The sequence below is a fragment of the Herpailurus yagouaroundi genome, unplaced genomic scaffold, assembly GCF_014898765.1.
Source record: "Herpailurus yagouaroundi ecotype Mexico unplaced genomic scaffold, PumYag 160, whole genome shotgun sequence".
Taxonomy (NCBI): Eukaryota; Metazoa; Chordata; class Mammalia; order Carnivora; family Felidae; genus Herpailurus; species Herpailurus yagouaroundi.
Window position 1 is genome coordinate 38,816,727 of NW_024412401.1, and position 21,369 is coordinate 38,838,095.

The 21,369-nt window shown below is 40.1% G+C and overlaps 1 long non-coding RNA gene across 1 annotated transcript in view; it reads right to left on the minus strand.

The window, feature by feature from the left end:
* Positions 1–1,451: 1,451 nt before the first annotated feature.
* The window catches only part of LOC121034891 (uncharacterized), a 119,907-nt gene continuing 99,989 nt past the window's right edge, over positions 1,452–21,369 (minus strand). Inside the window, exon 3 of the long non-coding RNA XR_005792657.1 lies at positions 1,452–2,333. This is a non-coding gene — a long non-coding RNA (uncharacterized LOC121034891). The remainder of the gene's footprint in view (positions 2,334–21,369) is intronic.

The window sequence follows — 21,369 nt, forward strand, 5'->3', positions numbered from 1 at the left end:
CTCACTGCACTGTACTGTAGGCAATTTAAACTTCCCATATGCAATTAGACTTTAGTAGTGGATGTTTATCAGCTGGTTTGGATTGAAGATTCCTCATTAGATCCTTCTTCCATCTAGATTTAAAAATATATATATTTATTTTTTGAGAGAGAGAGAGAGAGAGAGACAGTGTGAAGAGGGAAGGGACAGAAAGAGAATGAAACACAGAAGCCAAAGCAAGCTCCAGGCTCTGAGTGGTCAACACAGAGCCTGACGTGGGATTCGAACTCACAGACCACAAGATCATGATCTGAGCCAAAGTCAGATGTTTAATCGACTGAGCCACCCAGGCGTCCCTTCGATTTGGATTTTTTAATCTAGACTCCCCAAAGTTTATTAATGTATTTCCAAAGTCACTCCGATAAAATTAAATCTTGACTTTGCCCCTCAAGGGATTTGATATCTGTTTTGTTTTGATGAGAACCATGGCCTAATTTGAGTCACTTAAACAGTGAATGCTTCTTCCTTCCCCTTAGTGACCTTTTAATTCATCCCTGATACATTTGCGTTTGTTTGTTTTTTGACATTCTGCTTTGGATATAATTCCATGACATTCAAGTAGAGCATTTTCTGGATATTTAGAAACAGAGGGCTAGTATTGAGGGGAAATGTTAAGGGTAGGGAAACTTTTTGCATGTTCTCAATTTAGGGATGGATCAATTTTAAGAGAATGTGTAAATACAGAAAGAAAAATAAGCAGAGAAGGAAGACTAACCTTGGAAATGGGAGGGAGACATCTGAATAAGAGTTAATAATAATGATTGCAGGTAACTAATATCAACTTTTATTTGTTAGTTATTATATTTCAGACTCTGAAAACTGCTTTACCCACATGATATAATTCTAGATACAACATTAAAAGGTAAATATTCTTTTCCTCAGGTTGTTGAGGAAACTGAGACTTGTAGCTATTGACTCACTTGCTACAGGTCTTATAGAAATTAGATTGCAGAGGTAAGAGTCAAACTTAGAGTTGTTTTTAATTTCAAAGTCTAGTGTGCTTTAACCACTGTGCTTATTGCCTCCTAAGTCAGAAGGAGTCTAAGTGGAGATACTAAAAACAAATAAACAAAACCCACAAAGTCTCTGATGTGGAAGATTAATTGAAGAGAATATAAAACTACCAGATTTAGTTAGGAGGTAGAAACTGGAGGCAGTAGCAGTTGAAATTTCAGCAGTTTGGAGCAGAATGGTGGTCTTTACCTCACTGGGGGTGCTAGAAGATGCTATTACCACTTTTAGCCTGAGAATAGACCAGTGGTTTTCAACCCAGGGCAACCTTGTCCTCCAGGGGATATTTGGCAATGTCTAGAGACATTTGTGGTTGTCTAGTTGCTGAGTGCAAGAGGAAAGGGACGCTGTTGGCATCCAGTGGGTAGAGGCCAGGGATGTTGCTAAACTTCCTGCAGTGCACAGGACATCCCCCACAACAAATAATTACTTGGTCTAAAATGTCAATAACACCGAGCTTAAGAAACTGTGACATGAACTACAGTTACTAATCTTTATAAAACGGTATCTTTATCTATACTTTAATATCAAGTAGCACTATCATGTCTGAAGGGACTGAGATTAGAGGCCATGAGAACACAAATAAATGTGTTGGCCATGCAGGAAGAAGGGGAAAGGAATATACTTTGGGGTAGGACTTACAGCCGTGGAAGGAATGTGCTGAACATGTACATGCCATTGTTAATACTAAGTTCTGAGTTAAGACTGCATGCCAGCCACCCTTAGCATGGGTGGTTTTTGGGTCTAACTAGAAAGAATTGGCTTTTGTATCAATACTCAATGATTGTAGCAGATTTGCCTGTCTCCTGTGTTTTTGCTATTCCTTCTTTATGAAAAAAATCAATGTCGGTTTTAAGTTTTTAAAGGAGGATCTGTTACCTGCTATATTTAGCATCATGAAGGAGGAAAACTGCAATATTTGCTTTCCATAAATTTGCAAAAAGAAAGGTATTTTCCACCCACCGCACCCATTCCATGGTTTTCCACCGACAGCTGCATATATGGATATCCTGCCATATATCTCTGGAGAGAAGGAGAGCTGGAAGGTGTGGGAAGGCCCATGAATGGGGCCATTGAGTCAGCTATTCCTCGATGGGCAGGCATGATTGCTTTCAAGGGGCCAGTTCTCTTGCTGTGACCACATAGCTGGAGGCACAGCCAATGGATAGGCTTCACCCAATAATTCTTGGTTGATCCACATTTGGGTCAGTAATGTGGTGGGCAGCGTCAGTTGCAGCTCCAGGCTCCAAACGGCTACTTTCCAAGCTCCTTACAATCATACCCTGTTGATGGAGGCAACGGGGGAGGTATGAGTGGGAGAGGTGAGGAAAAAGAAGGAAATGGTTTCCATGAATTATTGCTAGAGTTTTTAGAAAAATAAAAGCCTGCTTTTGAAGAAGAGATAAACGGATCTCAGCATCATGCCACTCCCATTGCTCTTAGGATAAAGTTAAAACTGCCTAATATGGCCCACTAGGCTGGGCATAAGATGGTCTGTCTTGCTAGCCTCCTCCAGGGCTACTCTTTTCTTCTCTAGCCAGGCTGACCACCATTTTCATGTCCCTTTAATCCTCAAAGTCTTTGCAAATGCTATTCTCTCATCCTGGAAAGGTTTGCCCCCTTATCTTTCTCCTGGCTAACTCCTACTCATCTTACTCTACTCATGTTTAGTAATTGAAACATAACTTCCCTGACTTCCCAGGCTAGGTAAGATTGCTGTTACATATTTCCCTGGTAGCCCGATCTTCTTCATTGTGGTTATCCCAATTTCAATAGTATAATTCCCCCATTAGTCTGTGAGCTATACAAGGGTTAGGACATATCTTCCTTGGTCATCCCTATACCACCAGTACCTAGCCTAGCACTGACCCACAGTATCTATGACTGAATGTATTATTAAACAGCAGGTAATGATGGAGAAAAAGAGGTGGAAGAGGAGTAAGAAAAGGAAAGAAGGAATGGGAAAAAGTATAAAAGAATAAGGCAAGAACTCCATATGAAAGAAACAGTATCAATCATTAGGTTCAACTTCTGGACTTACCTATAAGTAAATGGGAGAATGGGGAAGGCTAAAATCTAGATCACCTGAACTAATCCAACAAAATAAACAGACAAATAAACACAATAAGTCTAGAGAGAGTATTCAGAAAGAGGTCAAACACCCTCATATTTGGAGTAGTGAGCTTGTTATGTCTCCGTGCAAGCCAATTCTTTGGGTTATCCTATCGAGTAGCCACATGCTCTATCTCCCACCATTTTTAAGATGACTAGGGGCATTAGCACTTAGCAAGCAAGAACTCTATGCCAAGGATTGTGCAGAGCACATCAAATACATTTTCTCACTTTATCCTCAGACACTACATATTGAGTTAAGGATTGTTTCCCTGTGACACTGATGGAGGAAATTGAGACTCAGAATCTCAGAAGAAAGCACACTGCCCTGGGTACCTGAAGACCTCATTCATTTATTCACTCTCTGATCCCTGCCAAACTGATGTCTTTTACTGATACTTCAATTGTTTTTTTTTTAACCTTTATTTATTTTTAAGAGATAGAGAGAGACACAACATGAGCAGGAGAGGGGCAGAGAGAGAGGGAGACACAGAATCTGAAGCAGGCTCCAGGCTCCGAGCTGTCAGCACAGAGCCTGATGCAGGGCTCAAACCCACAAACTGTGAGATCGTGACCTGAGCTGAAGTTGGACGCTCAACCCACTGAACCACCCAGGCGCCCCAGAATTGTTACTTTCTCATGGGAGGTTCTCCTTACTTCCCTTGATGGTCAAATCCTCTCTTGGAGGTTTCCATCTCACCTTCTTTGTATCTTTCACAATTTAAACTGGGCATTTTTGAGTGATTAGTTGACTACTATCTACAGGCAAGGCACATTCCAGAATGGATTGGCCTTGTTTTCCCCAGCCCCTGCATAATCCCTGCCACATAAAAGGTTGCTAGTAAATATACTTACAAGCAAATGGCTGAGATCCTTTTAGGGTGCACTTGTGTTTTGGGTTCTGTACTGGTCTATCTGGATACAGAGAAAATGTATACATGGCCTTTGATTTAATGGAGCCAACAGTCACTTGTCGGGGGGTGAGGTGGAAAGTACTACTAGAAGGAAAGAGAGACAGAGAGAGAGAGTCAGAGAGAGAGAGAGAGAGAGAGAGAGAGAGAGAGACAGAGACAGAGAGAGACAGAGAGAGAATTGAAATAGGTAAATAGCTTTCAGGAACTGTTTTCTAGTGAAGAAACTTGATGAGAGCTTCCCAAAGGTGAGAAAGCTTTTGTCAGGTATGCAAGGGTGAGATATGGTTAGGGAGAAGGAAATGCAGATGGAGGGAATGATATGAGCAGAAGGAAAAAAAAAGGAGGTATGAAACAGCACATGTGTTTGGCAAGTGTAAACAGATTGGTTTGCCTGGAGTGTTCAGAGCATGGTCAGGATGAGATCGCAGAGGTCAGATGTGGGCTACATAACAAAGTGGTTTTCATGCTTGCCTTGGGGGTTTGAGCTCTTTACTGCAGGTGATAGCAAACACATGTGGATGGTGATGCACAGTTGAGAGAGTATTGAATCATTCATCTGTTCTTTGAATCCACGTTCCACTGGGTCTTGATACTATACCATGCCTTGTGCTACTACACAGAAGAACATGGGTAGAGCTTAACAAGACAGATTCCCTCCTCCAAGAAGGCCACAATTTCTTAAATATATAACAGAAGTCAGGCCCTGACATCTACTTTGCCTTTTGAGATGCAGATGCAAAAATGAAACAACTTGAGAGCAATCACAAAGTCCTCTCCCACTCAGCACACCCAGAGCAAACCGGTAGTGAAAGACTGGGCAATGGTGTGAGGCAGCGGGAAGGGAGGGATCACCATAAGGAAAGAGCATGTAACTCCAGGAGCTCCTCCTGGAGAAAGCAGGTCATAGTATCAATTCTGCAGTCCCTAGAGAAGAATGCCCATATTCTTCTGTTCTTAAACATATGTTGCAATGTTTTTCATAACTCTGGACCGAAGAGACTCTCCATCTATAACATTAGATGGCTGCCCAAATTTTATAATCCTCCCATATCCTCCCCTTAGCTAACCTTTACTGGGCACCTGCTTTTTGCCAGGCACTCAACACAAGCATTTACTTACACTAACCTATTTAAATTTTTTTAAAGTTTATTTATTTATATTGAGAGAGAGAGAGCAGGGGAGAGGCAGAGAGAGAGAGAGAGAGAGAGAGAGAGAGAGAGACAGAATCCCAAATAGGCTCCATGCTGTCAGCACAGAGCCCGATGCAGGGCTCGAACTCACAAACCATGAGATCATGACCTGAACCAAAACCAAGATTTGGGCACTTAACCTACTGAGCCACCCAGGTGCCCCTATTACTATCCTATTTAACCCACTAACATGTGAGTTCCAGAAATACCTTTTATACATGAGAAACCTGTAGGAAGGATAAGAAGTGGTCCAGCACAAAAATGTGTTTCCATAAATGTCCTACAACAAAACCTGAGAACTTTCCAATATATCATATAGCATAATATGCATTGTAGTTTAGATTTAAGCATACTAAAACTGTCACTATTAAAATACCACTGAGTGTTAGCAAAGGAATAATCCAGTAATTATTATCCTTCAATTATCCATTATTCCCCAAGAAGTTGGCCTACTTCATGCAAACCCAACACTCACTTCTGAGGTCCAGGGAAATTCAGCACTGGCCCAAAGTGATAGCATGTTGGTGGCAAAGCCAGGATTGGGACTCATGCTTAAAATTCCTGTTGTCTTGATCTTGACACTAAGGGTTATATATTCTAATGCCAGATCAGATGTTTGCTTCCCATTTCATTTTCTTCTTACAGAAAGGTATGTTGGAAAGGGTGTGGGTTTTGAAGCCAGTTGGATCTTGGTCCAGATCCAAGCTCTACCATTGACTTACTCTGTGACCATGAATGATTTCCTCCCTGGGTTTCAATGTCCTGTGAAATGAAGTGAAAAATATCTTCCTAACAGGTTGTAATGAGTACAAATAGTTAGCACATGTACAGCACAGATAGAACAGTGTCCACCACATAATATAACTTAATACATGTTAGTTCTCCAGCTTCCTTTGCCAGAAGATGGAAGGAAGGTACAGCTGCCAGTGGCACCTGAATACTCAAGGGCACAATATTCTCAAAGGATGTGAACTTTCTTTGCTCCTTCCCCCCAACCAGGATTTATCTCTTATCCCTGTGACTGTTCCATCAGGTGGGGAGACTTGGTTGGAAATACTTTCTTAGATTAGAAACACGAGCTGGGATTCAAGGAATGCCTCTCCAGAGTCTCCATGTCAGCAGGCCTTTACAGTTACCAGGTGAGCAGACAGTTACTTTCTGGGTTGATAAAACAAATCCATTATTCATCTGCCCATAAAACTATGTCCTTTATTGTCAGTGCTGACATGTTAGTTTTATTATATAAGGGAAGGCTCTGGGTTGAGACCACCCTTTAGTCTCATTTCAAAGAGAGGGGCTTTTTTTAGAAATGGCAGGAATGGGCTGTGTCTGTTCACGGAAGGACACTTTGCTGAAATAGTGGGGCTTTGTAAGTCCCTATAGGAATGGAGGTGGCTGAATTTCCAGACTTGGATTTGGCTGAAGGAATTTCTGACAGACACATCCCTTCAATGGTGACTTTGGCCTCATTGGTGTCTTGGGAGCAGAATAAAACTTTTACATTTTGAGAATAGGAACCAGGCCCTCCTCTCCCCTACTTCCTCCCTCTTATTTACTTTAAAAAAAAAAAAAAAGAAAAGAAAAAAGAAAAAACTTCACTATGGCTATATAGTAAGAAAGTAATTAAGTATGTAGGAAAGACATGCACCTACTTTCTATATTTCCAGTGGAAGAGAACAAGATTCAGACACTTCTTCAGATGTCTCCAACCCTACAGCTTTCTAGAATTATGTAATATTTTTTTCAAAATCTGAGAAGTCTCCTTGACTGGATGTTTTCAATATACAGACACAAGTGATATCTTCTATTTTGTACTTTTCATTTCTCTCTAAAGATTCACTTTTAAGTACTCTCATGAATTTTTTTTAAATAACATTTTGACCTTCCCAATTCCCATGAAGAGACACCATTGAGTTATTGGGATGGTATTAACTGGGATGAAAGCAAAGACCATTAAGTAATGAAGTGTACAAAGTACCTGCTATGTGGCAGATATGATACTGGAAGCTAAAAGTATAGCAGAGCAAAAGAAAAGACATAGACTTTGCCCCTATAGAGCTACTTTCCTGTAAATTTTCAGCTGAATTCATGAAGCTGGATATTTTAAAAATTAATTACTTAGTTAATTTAAAAATTAGTAATCAATTACATTAAAATTAATTAATTAATTAAAATTTTAGAGCAGTATAAAGTTCACACAAAATTAGAGGAAGGTAGAGAGTTCTCATATACCCTTGATATTATACATGCATAGTCTCTCCTACTATAAACACTGTCAATCAGAGTAGTACACTTATTACAACTGATGACCCTACATCAATGTGTCATAATCACCCAAGTCCATAGTTTACATTAGCGTTGACTCTTGGTCTTGTACATTCTATGGGCTTGGACAAATTTATAACTACAGGTTATATCTATCATTGTATTATTGTACTGAGTATTTTCACTCTCCTAAAAATTCTCTGTGGTCCACCTATTCATCCCTTTTTCTCCTAAACCCTGGCAACTAATATTTCCATAGTTTTGCCTTTTCCAGAATGTCATATGGTTGGAATCATCCAGAGTGACTTATTTCACTTAGCAATATGATTTAAATTTCCTCCATGGCTTGAAAACTCGTCTCTTTTTACTGTTAAACAATATTAAATAATATGGATGTATCCTAGTTTATGTATCCATTCACCTACTGAGAGACATCTTTGTTGCTTCCAAGTTTTGGCAATTATGAATAATACTGCTTTAAATATCCATATGTATATGGATGTTCTTGTGTGAACACAAAGTTTTAACTCCTTTGAGTAAATAACAAGGAGCATGATTGCCGGATTGTTTGGTAAGAATTTGTTTAGTTTTGTAAGAAACCACCAAACTGTCTTCTGAAATGGCTGTACCATTTTGCATTCCAACCAGCAATAAGAGTTCCTTATGCTCTATATTCTCACCAGCATTTGGTGTAGTCAGTGTTCTGGATTCGGGCCATTTCTAATAGGTATCCTATTGTTTTATTTTGCCTTTCCCTAATGATATTTAATGTGAAGCACCTTTTCATATGTTTATCTGCCATCTATATATCTTCTTTGGTAAGTTATGATAATTTTTGCATTTATAACATGGCAAAGCAATTGTGAGAGTTAAGTGACACAATATATATGAAAGTGAGGGGACATGGCCAACTAGTTAAGAGGGAAATGTCTGAAACCAGAATGCCTAGGTTTGAATCCCAGATCTAAGCTACTAAACCTCTTTCTGCTTCATGTTTCTCTTCATTATAATGAGGAAAGTGATTATATTTACCTTATACAGTTGCTATAGGGAAAAACTTAACTTATGAAAAGCATGTAATGTCTAGCATAGAGAAAGTACACAATATGCTGTTTCTTGGGCACATAGCAAATGCTCAATAAATTTTGTTGATTTAATGAACTTAATAAGAAGAAAATGAAATTCTGTGATGTGGAGTTGGGTTTGCTCTTGGATGTATAACTTTCCTAAAACAATTAGGTTTGGGAGGTGTTGTTTCCAACTAAGACCTTAAAAGTTATTACACAACTCATGGGAATTGGGGAAAGCTTTACTCATTCTTTCAAATCATCTCCCTGAAGACTGATTCTTTCCCCCTTGAAGTTTCCACTTTCTTCACTGGTGTGGAATTTGGTCAGAGGGAAAGATTATTTTCCCCTTAAAGGACATCTTAAATCAAGCGTTTTTCTTGAGTTTGCAACTGAGCACATGATTCCTTAGGAAGTTATAAATAAGAGAGCTGTGGTGTTGTTAAATCAGGCAGTCAAGCGTCAGGAATTCAGTTGAAATGAACTGATTGCTGAGATCCCTTGAAACTTGTTATCTTTTAGGCTCATCCCAGCCTCTGTTACCAGAGGTAGGTGGTGACTCCCAGCACCATCTCATTTTCTTCTCAATCCCACTTTCACTAGTTTAAGGATCACGATGCTGATTCATTCATTAATCAAATGTTTATTGGGCTTACACCATATATTAAGCACTATGTTAAGTGCTGTTGATTTAGGTATGAATAAATCATCATCCCTGTTCTTATGAGTGCTGTCTTCCAGTGGAGGATTAGATAAGAATACAGGACTTTTTAATAAACTGGAGCAGATGGGGTGTTGGCACAGGGACAGAGCTGGGGTGCAAAGCAAGGCTCGTACCTCCTCCTGGGGGCCAGAGCACAGAGGGTGAGCTGTGTGAGCTGAAGTATGAAGGACAAGTAAATGTCAGCCAAGCAAAGTAGACATGGGCCTTTTAGATGTATTTCAGCCAGAAGTAACAGCCTGTATAGACCTAGACATTAGCAAGAGAATGGCACTATAAGAAATAGCAAAGAATCTATGAAGGCTGATGCATTAAGTTGGGTGTAGCAAGACCCAAGGTTGGAAAAACAAACAAAAGGCAAATCTTGACAGCTTGTAGGTCATTTAAGGAATCTGAACTAGCACAGTGCTTGGAACATTGGTACAACTTTGTTGAAAGACTAAACGGATCAATGAACTTTATCCTGAGGGCAACGGAGAGACTTAACTGATTTTAAATTAACTTCTGATTTGTGTTAGGTGATGCATGATTGAGGAAAACAAATGACCCACCCAGTGCCTCGTATGGGGAACTGACACAAGAGGAACGGTCTTCTTCCACATCTTGCAACCTCTGGGAATATGAGGGATCAGGAGAAGAAGCCAGACAGAAGAGGATTCATTCCTGGGAACAGACTAAGCAAGACAGATCTATGTCAAGCCTCCCAAAATGCAGAGACTGTAAAGTCAACCAGTATGGATAAGAAAATTAATGGATTTTGTTGTGGTTTAAGCAAGTCTTAAGAGAGGATGGTTCCAATCCTGCCTCTGTCTCTTACCATCTGTGGGCTTTAACCTCTTGGAGACCCAGTCTCTTCATATGGAAGAGGAAGCCATAATATCCTGGTATAGTGCTGTTGTGAGTCAGTAATGCCTTTATATATATATAATGCTTTTACCTATAAAATTCCTATCATAGTGCCCATACTTTTGCTAAGATACTTAGAACAGATCATTTAAGATGAGAAGTCATCACAAAATTTGGATATTTTCTAAAATACCACTAAGAATGACTATATTTATGGAGAGCTTATGTCATTCAAGTCACTGTTCTAAGGATTTAAAGTAATAATTGATCTAATCTGTCTAAAGACCCTTTGAGACAGGGAATTCTATTATCCCCATTTCATAATGAAGAAACCAGAAGCACAGAGGAAGAAAGTCTGAGTTCACATGAGGATGCACTGCCAGAAGTGGCAGAGCTGGAACTGAAACCCAGGCTGTGTGTTCCAGGGCCTGGGACTGAAATGCTTTCTTATATTATCAAGAAACAATCAAGCATCTAAAAAATAAAATGGCAAAATGTCACATGTGAAGTCTCTGGATCTGGCAACCCTGATGTGATGTGGCATGGGGTCATAAGCTGAAGTCTCAGGCACATTGTCTTTTGGAACAATCTTAAATCGTTTTAGCCAGACCCCTGACACTAGGATCAGAAATAATCCTATTTGGGGACACCTGGGTGGCTCAGTCGGTCGAGGGTCCAGCTCTTGATTTTAGCTCAGGTCATGATCCCAGGGTCGTGGGATTGAACCCTGTGTCAGGCTTAGTATGCACTTGGTACGGAGCCTGCTCAAGATTCTCTCTCTCTCTTCCCTTCTCCCCCACTCATGCTCTCTCTCTAAAAATTAATTAAATTTTAAAAAAGAAATGATTCTATATTGTGTTGATTGTTAGACAATTACAAATCACCAAACTACAGTTTTGCCTAAGCCTCTCTTTGAGTCATCCAGATTTGGCTAGAATAAGTTGTGGCATTGTATAAACACTTTGTTATTATCTAGCTGAGAATCACCTTCCGTACACAAAGAAACACAGGACTCTGTTTAACGTGAAGAGACTTGCTGAAGCATCTGGGATCTGTCCACACAGAAAAATTTCCTAACATAGATTTCCTAACAGAAAAAATATGTGGGGCCATGGAGTTTGACAAGCAGGAAAGGGTATTCAGGTATGAACTAGTCTTCATCACTGGACTCACTGAACTGTTTGGTCGAATGTAAGAGAAACAAATCAAAGTTGTTTAGATAATTAAGGAAATTTATTGGTGGATGTATCCAAAAGTTCAGAGGTAGAGCAGACTTTCTGTACAGATTACTCCAGTGCCTCAACATTATGACCAAAGGCCTGTCTTCTGTTTTGTTTTGTTTTTTCTTCTCCATCCTTTCTACCTTTTTGTTATCATCTCAGAACATAAGATAGTGGCCAGATGCTTTAGGTCTTCATGTTTATTTATAAATAGGGACCGAAAGAGCTTCATTCCCATTAGCTTTCTTTAAAGAGTGAGATGTCTTCATTTCCAGAAGTCCTTAGCATATGCCTCCTTGCATCTCATTGGCTTAAACTGGGTCACATGCCAGTCTATAAACTAACCACGTGCAGGTAGATGAGCTTCACTACCCATCTACTGATATATGGGCATATATACCAGTCAAGGCCTACTTCTGGAGCTGGGTGTGAGTCAATTCTACCTAAGATGCATAGCTAACAATTATGGAGGGTCAGTTCTCCAAAGGATATCTGTCGAACTGTTACCTTTAGAAAGGGAAATGGATGGTAAATAGTAAACCAAGGTGTACTCAGCCATCTCTTTCTAGGATGAGAGAACCTAAGTTTAAAAGTCCCAAGGATTGTCTTGAAGCAACATTTACATTTAGAATGAACTTTTCAGCTACTGGATCTGATAGTCTGAGGTCACCTAAAGTGACAGATCATTTGTTCCATAACTATGTGGAGGTCATCCTCAGAGCTTAAAGTGTGAATTATTACCCAGATAGAGAGACCAATGCTCTGTGGGAGAAAGTGCCCTAAGTTCCTCAAGCAGGTAAACACAAAGCAGGCATGAGAATAACACTATTCCTTGCTGTCTCTCTTAAGTACACAGAGACAAACAAGAGAGGTTTCAACTAGTCATGACAAGCACGAAACTATTCAAGAGGTTACCTAAACAACTTAGCTAATTCCTCTGATTATTTTAAACACTAACTCACAAATGAGGTGGGACAAGAGTACGTTAGACGCTCACACAAGAGCTTTCGGCAGGCATGTGAGTGCTAGCGTGTTTGTGCTATTATTTGTTTACAGGGCTTAGTATCCAAGGGAGATGTTGTATTGTCATTTATCAAGAGTGGGGCTTGAGTTTGACTCTGGTTTAAGTTTTCCATGATCTGCTCACTAAATTTCTTCCTTTAGGCAGCTCTTCCACAACAGTAAAAGCATTAAGTGACAGCTTCCATCTGGCCAGTCCCAAGTTACTTTTCATATAATTCATCACGGTAAGCTAGCTCCTAACCTAACTGGACCCAGCTTGACAAGCCACGGCTTTTTATGAAACATCATTGTAACTATCTTAGGATCTTAGAAGGAAGAACTCCATAATTATCTTTTATGGAAAGACTCAGGACACACATTTTGAAATTGCATGCCCAGGACTTTATGTGCAGAAGGATCAAGGTATCATATTATCCAATGTCCCTGGCAAGTCCCTAGGACTATATTTCAGCCTACAAGATGTTTTTTGTTCATCTCAAAGGTCAGATTTGACCACATTTATTAAATTACAAACTTGCTTGTCTTTTGTCATCAGAAGATGGTATGAATTAAGGCTTTCTTATTCTGGTCACAGTACAGATTAGAGCTGTGCTGAAAACATCTAAAGTAATTAAAGTGACCAACAACACCAAACAACAACAATAAAACCATAATAAACACTCACTGCCCTTGGGGGGGCACACTATTTGATACGGCACAGAAATGTACCATTTGTTAAAATACAAGACAGACCAAATATCAATCCCTTTCTCAAAATAAATCAAGTTGTCAGTAGATAAGCCCCCTTGCCACCAAGCTTGCCTACTCTGGTTCCCAGTACACTTGTCGTGATCTATTCTTACCACTTTTTCAATCAAAAAATTCAATGGGTTTTCAATGCCTTAGCGAAAAAGTTCAAATGCCTTAGAAGATGTGCAAAGTCTTATCCAGCCCTATATCGTGCTGTTCTTCAGATCCCCGTTTTACCACCAAACAAAAAACAACTAAATTTTCTTGTATAAACTATACTTAGTCACATACCTAAGCTTGTGCAAATAAGTAACTCAGCCTTGAATAAATAAATAATCAGCCTTGAATGCCCTACTCTATTTGTCCACATAATGACATCACTTTTTATGATTTAGCTTAAGTATCAAATCTTTTGGGAAGAGTGAATTTTATGGGGTGTAAATTATATCTCAAAATACTATTAAAAATAACCAAACTTTGGGGCGCCTGGGTGGTGCAGTTGGTTAAGCGTCCGACTTCAGCCAGGTCACGATCTCGCGGTCCGTGAGTTCGAGCCCTGCGTCAGGCTCTGGGCTGATGGCTCAGAGCCTGGAGCCTGTTTCCGATTCTGTGTCTCCCTCTCTCTCTGCCCCTCCCCCGTTCATGCTCTGTCTCTCTCTGTCTCAAAAATAAACGTTGAAAAAAAAATTAAAAAAAAAAATAACCAAACTTTGGGAACTCTTTTCTGATGAACTCCCATTCTTACCTAACTCTACCACATACAGTCAGGTACCTACAAGCAGATATCAACAACACACGTGCACACACACACTACCAGGTTAAGGAATCATAACTGGTCCTCCTCAAACACTCTATATACCTGTCTTTTGTATATGAATTCACTTATTTATTTTTCATCTGGACTTGGCTGTCCGATATGGTAATGACAGGCAGCTGTTGAGCATTTGAAATATGGTGGCCCAAAGAGAGATGTTCTGGGAGTATAAAAATCTCACACTGAAGTCTTGGTAGAAAGAATAATGTAAAATGTCAGTAATAATTATAAATAATTACATGTCAAAATTAAAATATTTTGGACACACAAGGTTAAATAAAAATATTAAAATTCACTTTATCTTTTTTCTTTACCTTTTTTTAATGTGTCTTCTTGAAAATTTAAAGTTAGGTTTGTAGTTCCTATTATTTCTTTTGGACAGCACTGATCTGGATTGTGAGCCCCTTAAAGAAAGGGATAGTGTCTTGTTTGTCTCTGCATATGGAATCTGGCCCACTGTAGGTGCCCAAGAGTACTCGTGTGCATAAGGTGAGTGAATGAATATGATTAAGTCCTAAGTGAAGAGTGCACATACTGAGAACAATGAGAATATTAAGGGAGAAGATACACAGTTTCCATGTAAGGCCAAGAGTGTCTGCTCAAAGGAGGGGAGACTTGAGTCTTGAAGCTGGGAAGAGTTTGGATAATAAAGAAGAGATTGTTGTGTGACTCCCCAAGTACTTCTCTCTGAACTTAGGTTTCCCACATGAAAATAAAAGGGCAGGGCAAAATGGGCTTTGATGTCACTCCATCAAGAATCTATGATAAAGATGATATCCAACAGCCAATGGTGACTACTCCAGTTGGAATATGTATGTTACCCTTGATTTCATGTTTCTGATTAGCTCCCAAGTTGTGTAGAGGGTCCAGTTGCTAGTAACATTTTTTATATACATGGGGTTGGTTCAGCTGATGAGCTGGACAAATCAATCTAATGCTGCCTGTACTTGAACGGTCATGTTCACAGTCTTGATTCACAAAAGCGTCTGTAGGCTGTTCTCTGTGTCTCTGATTGGACTATATGTGGCCATGTGACCCATGACAGCCACTGGCTCATGACCCAAAGGTGATGTTTTCTAACTAATCCATTCAGAGAGACTACCACTAAGATTCAGATTTGAAGATACACAAGAAGATACTATTGCTATTTGTAAGAGAAATCTCTCCTAACCATAAACATAAGTATATAGATATATAGATATAAATATATATAATATGAATTATAAAACAATGTTAACAATAACAGAATTTACTAAAAGTTCATACTGTATTAGGCATTGCATGTCACTCACATTATCTCATTCAAACTCCACAAGAATAAAGTTTGGACTGTTCTTTCATATTTATAGATAATGTAAGTGGCTCAGAAAGCAGAAGCCACTTGGCCAAGTAGTGGGAGAATAAGAACCCATGTCTGTTTTACTTGTTTTTGCCACTATATGATGCTATCTTTAATGTCCCAGATGTAAATCTGGTCCATGTTCTTATTTATGATTTGATAAATTGATCCTTTGGGTGGAAATGACCTACACACAGAATCTCCAACTCGTTCAAGAAAACAGAACCTTGGAACCCCTGGTTTCTAGTAGCAGGGCCCCTCACTTTTCCTCTGGGACCCTGCACACTGCTGGGTCATTCACACCCTCTGGTGAAGCCAGATCTTTAAGTATCACCTTAGATCTGACCCTTATGTCAGCGAAAAGGAGCCTTCTCAGCTCAGCCCTTCACATTGCAGAGCCAGCCCCTTCTTCATGGGCCCCAGGAATTTATGTTCAACTTTTATTTTTTCATTTTGATGGTCATGCATAGGCTGACATTGTGAATTAACACATAAAAGAAAGTGAAAATCTCGTTCTGAACCACATGTCCTAGTCTATAAATGGGACCCTTTCCTGGATGTGTGGAAAATATAACTGCTGTGTTTTTCCTTCCCTCTTGGACTATGAGTACAAGGGTCCTTCTTTTAGAATGGGCAGGGATGTCTATAAGGAGCTTTCTTTATTCCCTCTGACTCTACTTTTTTTCCAGATTATAATTTATATCTGAAAACATTTACTATGCTTTAGAGACATATTTAGAATTATGAGGGTGGCCTCAGGCAGAATATTAAATACCCTGAATTTTTTTTAAACTCTCAACTTCTAAATTTCTATCCTTAGCTTCCAATCTAGACCTTGACCCTTTCACTATCCCAGAAAGCTGCCCTTGTCCCCTCTTAAATGATATAGGAATTGGCAGTTCTGATATCTGTCATTGGTACGCTGCCTCCTTCTGGAGATCACAATTTCATTCTGACTGAAGACTTTCGTGCCTTAAATCAGAGAAGCAACTATTTCCAGGTTGAAGGAAACAGACACATGCAGACTGTATATTTGGGGAGAGGGGAGGGGTGGCACTATACAGTTATTTTATAGGCAGCCTCCTACCTCATCTATAGGCACAGAAAGGCAGAGAAGACCCCTATTGTATAATCTTTATGGGAAGCTGGGATTTTAGCATTGAAGAGATCCTAGACCAATTGCTCTAGTTAATGTGCAATTCCATTATGCAATACCTTTGACAAAGGAGCATCAAGCCTCTATTTGAATACCTCTAGTGCTAGGGAGATTACTACTTTAACAATCTGGCTGCTACTAGTATCTTGTGCTTCTTATCATGTAGTAAAGTCTTAGAGCCCATGGAGTGCTGGGAGGATCTCAAATCATCTGGAGAAAATGCAGTGCTCTGTATTTGCCCTCCAGACAGATTACTTTCTAGGCGGGGTCACCATGCCTGGTGCAAAACTGAATAGTGAAAGATCAATATGGGGTTCACAAGCAGTTTTATTCACTCCTGGTAGGATGAGAAGGGATTTTGGAGATCTGAGGCCAAAGACTATTATGTATAAAACATCAAAGTGTGATGGCTAAGGATATGGCCCCAGAATCCAGACAATCTAGGTCCGAGCCTGGCTCTACTGCTTGCTATCTGCATAAAGTTGGCCCTAATTTCAACATCTATTAAATGAAACTAAGAATAGTATTTGTTTCATGGGGGTGTTGAGAGGACTTAATACATGTAAAGTATTGAGAACACTGCCTAGCACATAGTAAGCACTCAGTAAACCTTTGTTATTACTGTTGTTGTTGTTGTTGTTGTTGTTGTTGTTGTTATATTATTATTATTATTACTCTGGCTCAACCACATGCTAAGGAATCCTAAATTGCTAAGTACAAAATCGCCTCCTATTGGGAAGCAACACTTGGGGGTCAAAGGCTTGCATTTGCAAGGATCTCACTGTGTACTAAGTTGTTAACCTTCACAGTGCCATCTGCTCCTCTCCAACATCCTGTTGCCCAGACTCATTTTATTCCCCACATTACAGATGGGAAACCTGAAGCCCAGAGAGGTCAGATGCTTTTCCCAAGGCCTCAGCTTAAATGTCACATCTTCAGAGGTAGATGCTTTCACACACCCAATACAAAGCAGCCACCCACTCCTCCTTCACTGTTATGCAGATTATATCATCTGCATATTATTTTTTTTAACGTTTATTTATTTTTTTTGTGACAGAGAGAGAGCATGAACGGGGGAGGGGCAGAGAGAGAGGGAGACAGAATCGGAAACAGGCTCCAGGCTCTGAGCCATCAGCCCAGAGTCCGACGCGGGGCTCGAACTCACGGACCGCGAGATCGTGACCTGGCTGAAGTTGGTCGCTTAACCGACTGCGCCACCCAGGCGCCCCTCATCTGCATATTATTTACTGGCATCTGGTATTTTCCTTCTGTTTTTGTTTATAATTTTGTTTATTTTCCACCACTGCCTAGCTAGAACATGAGTTCTTTATGCACGGTAGCCCCTTCTGTCTCCCTACATGAATCAATCCCCAGTACCTAGTTCATTGCAGGCCTTTGGTAAACATTTGTTGAAGGAATATGTGGAAGACAGCAGGAGGCACAAAACAGAATCAAACAGTTATTCTGTGAGAGCCACTGAAGGAGCTGGTTTTGCATTCTAGTACTTGTCCTGACCTTGGGCAATTGACTTCCTGTCTCTAATTAGTGCAGTGGAGAATAATATCTCTACTTCCTTGTAGCTGCGGTGAGGAAAAATAAAATGAAGTTTATAAACCACTTAGCATAGTGCCTGCACATCACGAGGGCTCAATAAATGCCAGCTCTTACTCATCTGAGGAGACAGGATTTGTGGGGTTTGGGTCAGGATCTTTCCTGCCGTGGTCTTTGCATGTGTAGGATGAATAATAACTTTGATGGGCACTGGGAAGTTCAATAAACTGGAAAACCATCTTTCTGTTTCCTTTGGCTACTATAAATTTGACAGTTATCTTTTAATGGAGAACTGAACCAAATGTTCTGATTATTTCCCTTCCAGACCAATGCTCCTTTTCAAACCAAGTCTCTCAGTTCCACCTCATATGTAACCATTTATTTCTCCCCACCAGTACAAGGAATGTATGAAAAGGAATCCTAGCACACTACACTTAGTGGAATTGCAGGGAGGGCTTGGAAGCTGCCTGATGTGATTCCTTCCCATGCCAGGGAAACTGAGGCCAAGAGAAGGGAAGGGATTTACCTCACATGACCCAGTGGACAGGCCAGAACTTGAACCCAGGTCTATTTGATACATTTTCTGCCACATTTTGCAGACATTTCTAGAGGGGGAAAAAAAAAAAAAGGAAAAACAGAGCCCAAGCAATTATGTCTCCACCTCATCAGCCCTCCATTCTCCATGACCACTTCCAAATGAAGAACAATGGCATTTACAGGAATAAACTTACTTTTCCATCTTAGACTGCCATTCAGGGACTCCAGTTCCTAACATGTTTATATAAAAGATTAGGCTACCCTCTACTCTAATTGGTCATTTTTCCACTGAGACAGCGGCATCAGTGTTGCATGAGCTCGGCCTGAAGCAGCAGTCGCACTGATACATGTATGTTTTAATTTACCAGGGCCAATATGGAAAGAAAACTGCTACTTACATTTTGTTTTAACCTCACCATTTAGCCATGGCTGTTTGAGAGAGGACATCACTTACTAAACAAATCTCTCGGTGGCATCAATAACTTTTTAGACTTTTTGTAAGAGGACTTCATATGACACTCAATTCTCGATTCCCCAAAAACACAACACAGCTGTTCCTTTGCTACTCGTCTCTCAGCAGGAGCTGCAAAATCATATTTAATCAACTCTGCTTTAAAAGCCATCCAATTTCCTTTAGGGCTCTGGCGTGCTTCCCCAGGCCAGGATGGCCCCTGCTGACATGTCAGCAGCAGCCGCCCAGCCCAGGCAGAAGGAGCTGCCATTTCTTGAGCACTTACTCATGTGCCGGGCTCTCTACCGGGTACTTCACATTCAGGATTTCATTTAATCCACCTTGCAGTCCCATGAGGTAGGGATTATTCTCAGATTTAAAGACAAGGGAACTGAGGCTTAGGAATGTGAAGTCATTTGTCCAAAGTTAAAGCAACAAGGGAGAGAATTGGGATTCAGCCAAGTGCTCTCTAACTCCAAAATCGGAGCATTTTTGACTTTTCAGTCTGGCTTTCTACATAAGGAAGTACCACGGAATTATATAAGGATGAGAGCGAGCTAATGTGATCAGCCCATCAAAGCTGTCAACAGAGAGTCCCTGACAAATGCTGTATGTCCTAAATTCCCTTTAGCTCACAGCTTTGTCTGACCGCAATTAATTTTCTTTTAGAATGGGAATACCTCTTGTGTCATCTTTTATTCAACAATCCTTGATGATGACCATAGACGGTCCACTCTCCAAAGTGAGGTGGAGGGATATAGAGATGACATGGATATGACTCTTGCCCTCAAGAAGCTCAGTCTAGGAATAGACATGTAATAGCAACATAAGTCATTCTGATGAGAGGTAGGATGTAATAAGTATTATGAGTGTATCAAAGTACTACACAGTCTGAGAAAGAAAACCTACTGCAGTCAAGGCATCATATTAGACTTTATGGATTGGTGTAATAGTCAGGATAATTACCACTAGCTGCTGTGACATACAGCCCCCAAATTTTTGTAGCTTAACATCAAACATCAAAAGAATGTCTTCCTCAATTTCTTTTAGAGTTAAGTAGTGTTTTCTTCTACATAGTGACTCAAGATACAGGCTTCTTGCATCATGAGGCTCACTTTGAGAGTCCTATGCTTTCAGCCAGGTGAGCAGGGAAGACAGAGAGAGTGGAAGATGGGGTAGAAGTTTGAGGGACCAGGCCTGTAAGAGGCTTACTTCATTTCACTCACATTCCAGTGTACAGACTCAGTAACATGCCCTGAAATAACTGCACTGGAGAATGGGAAATGTGTTCTTCCTGTATACTCAGGACAGAAGGTTCACTGAGCACATAGCATTGTTTCTGTCAGGGATATTGACATAAATACTGTGGAATTGCTAATTGAGCAAGTTGAGGGATAAGCAGGGTGTAGACAGTGTAGGGGATGTTCAAGGAACACTTTGATTCAAAAACATTTGCTTTGGAAAGACAGTTGATATGAGATATGGAAAGGCCTGGAGTGACAAGCATTTCCCAAAATGTGTTTTCCTCATTGTTAGTGAGTACAATGTTAAGAATGGCTTAAGTGGGCAGATTTTTGAAAAGCTGGCTTATCAAGTTGTTATTGTTTTAATTCCTATAGGAGTTCTCGAGATTTTTGGAGACAGGTATGGGAAGTCAATTATAGTAAACCTTTTTGACCATAAATCTTTCACAGAGTATTTTGTAAGATTACTGCCTTGTGAAACATGTTTTGTGTAAGGAATCTTAGGTGATGAAGAGCCATTATTAAGCAGGAGATAAAAGTGATTAGAACTGTTTTTTAAATATATAAGCCAGAGATGCTTTTCAACTTGATCTGCTGGTAATGGCTGGCAACAGTGCTTTTGGGAGAGGAATCAGGAAATCTCATCTGAACTTACCTGTGATTGATTAATAATGTCTGCTGTGCATTTACAACTGTAAACATGTGATGGCTAATTTCATATGTCAAACTAGCTAGGCTGTGGTGCCCAGCTGCTTGGTCAGACAATAGTCTAGATGTTGGTTGATGGTATTTTGTAGATATGATGGACATTTATAATCGGTGTCTTCAAATAAACATTACCCTTGATAATGTGTCTCACCCACATAACTGAAAACCTAAAGAGCAAAACTGAAGTTTCCCAGAGAAGAAGGAATTCTGCCTCAAGATGGTAATATATAAATCCTGCCTGAATTTCCAGCCTACTGGCCTGCTCTACAAATTTCAGACTCAGTAGCCCCCACAATCATACAAGCCAATTCCATACCTATAACCCATACATCATTTTCCTTCCTTGCCTCAGGTGAAGGTAGCAAGTTGGGTAAAAAGAGAGTGTGGGTATCTGGAAGTGGTGTCTACACCAAAACAAGGAAGGAATTCAGT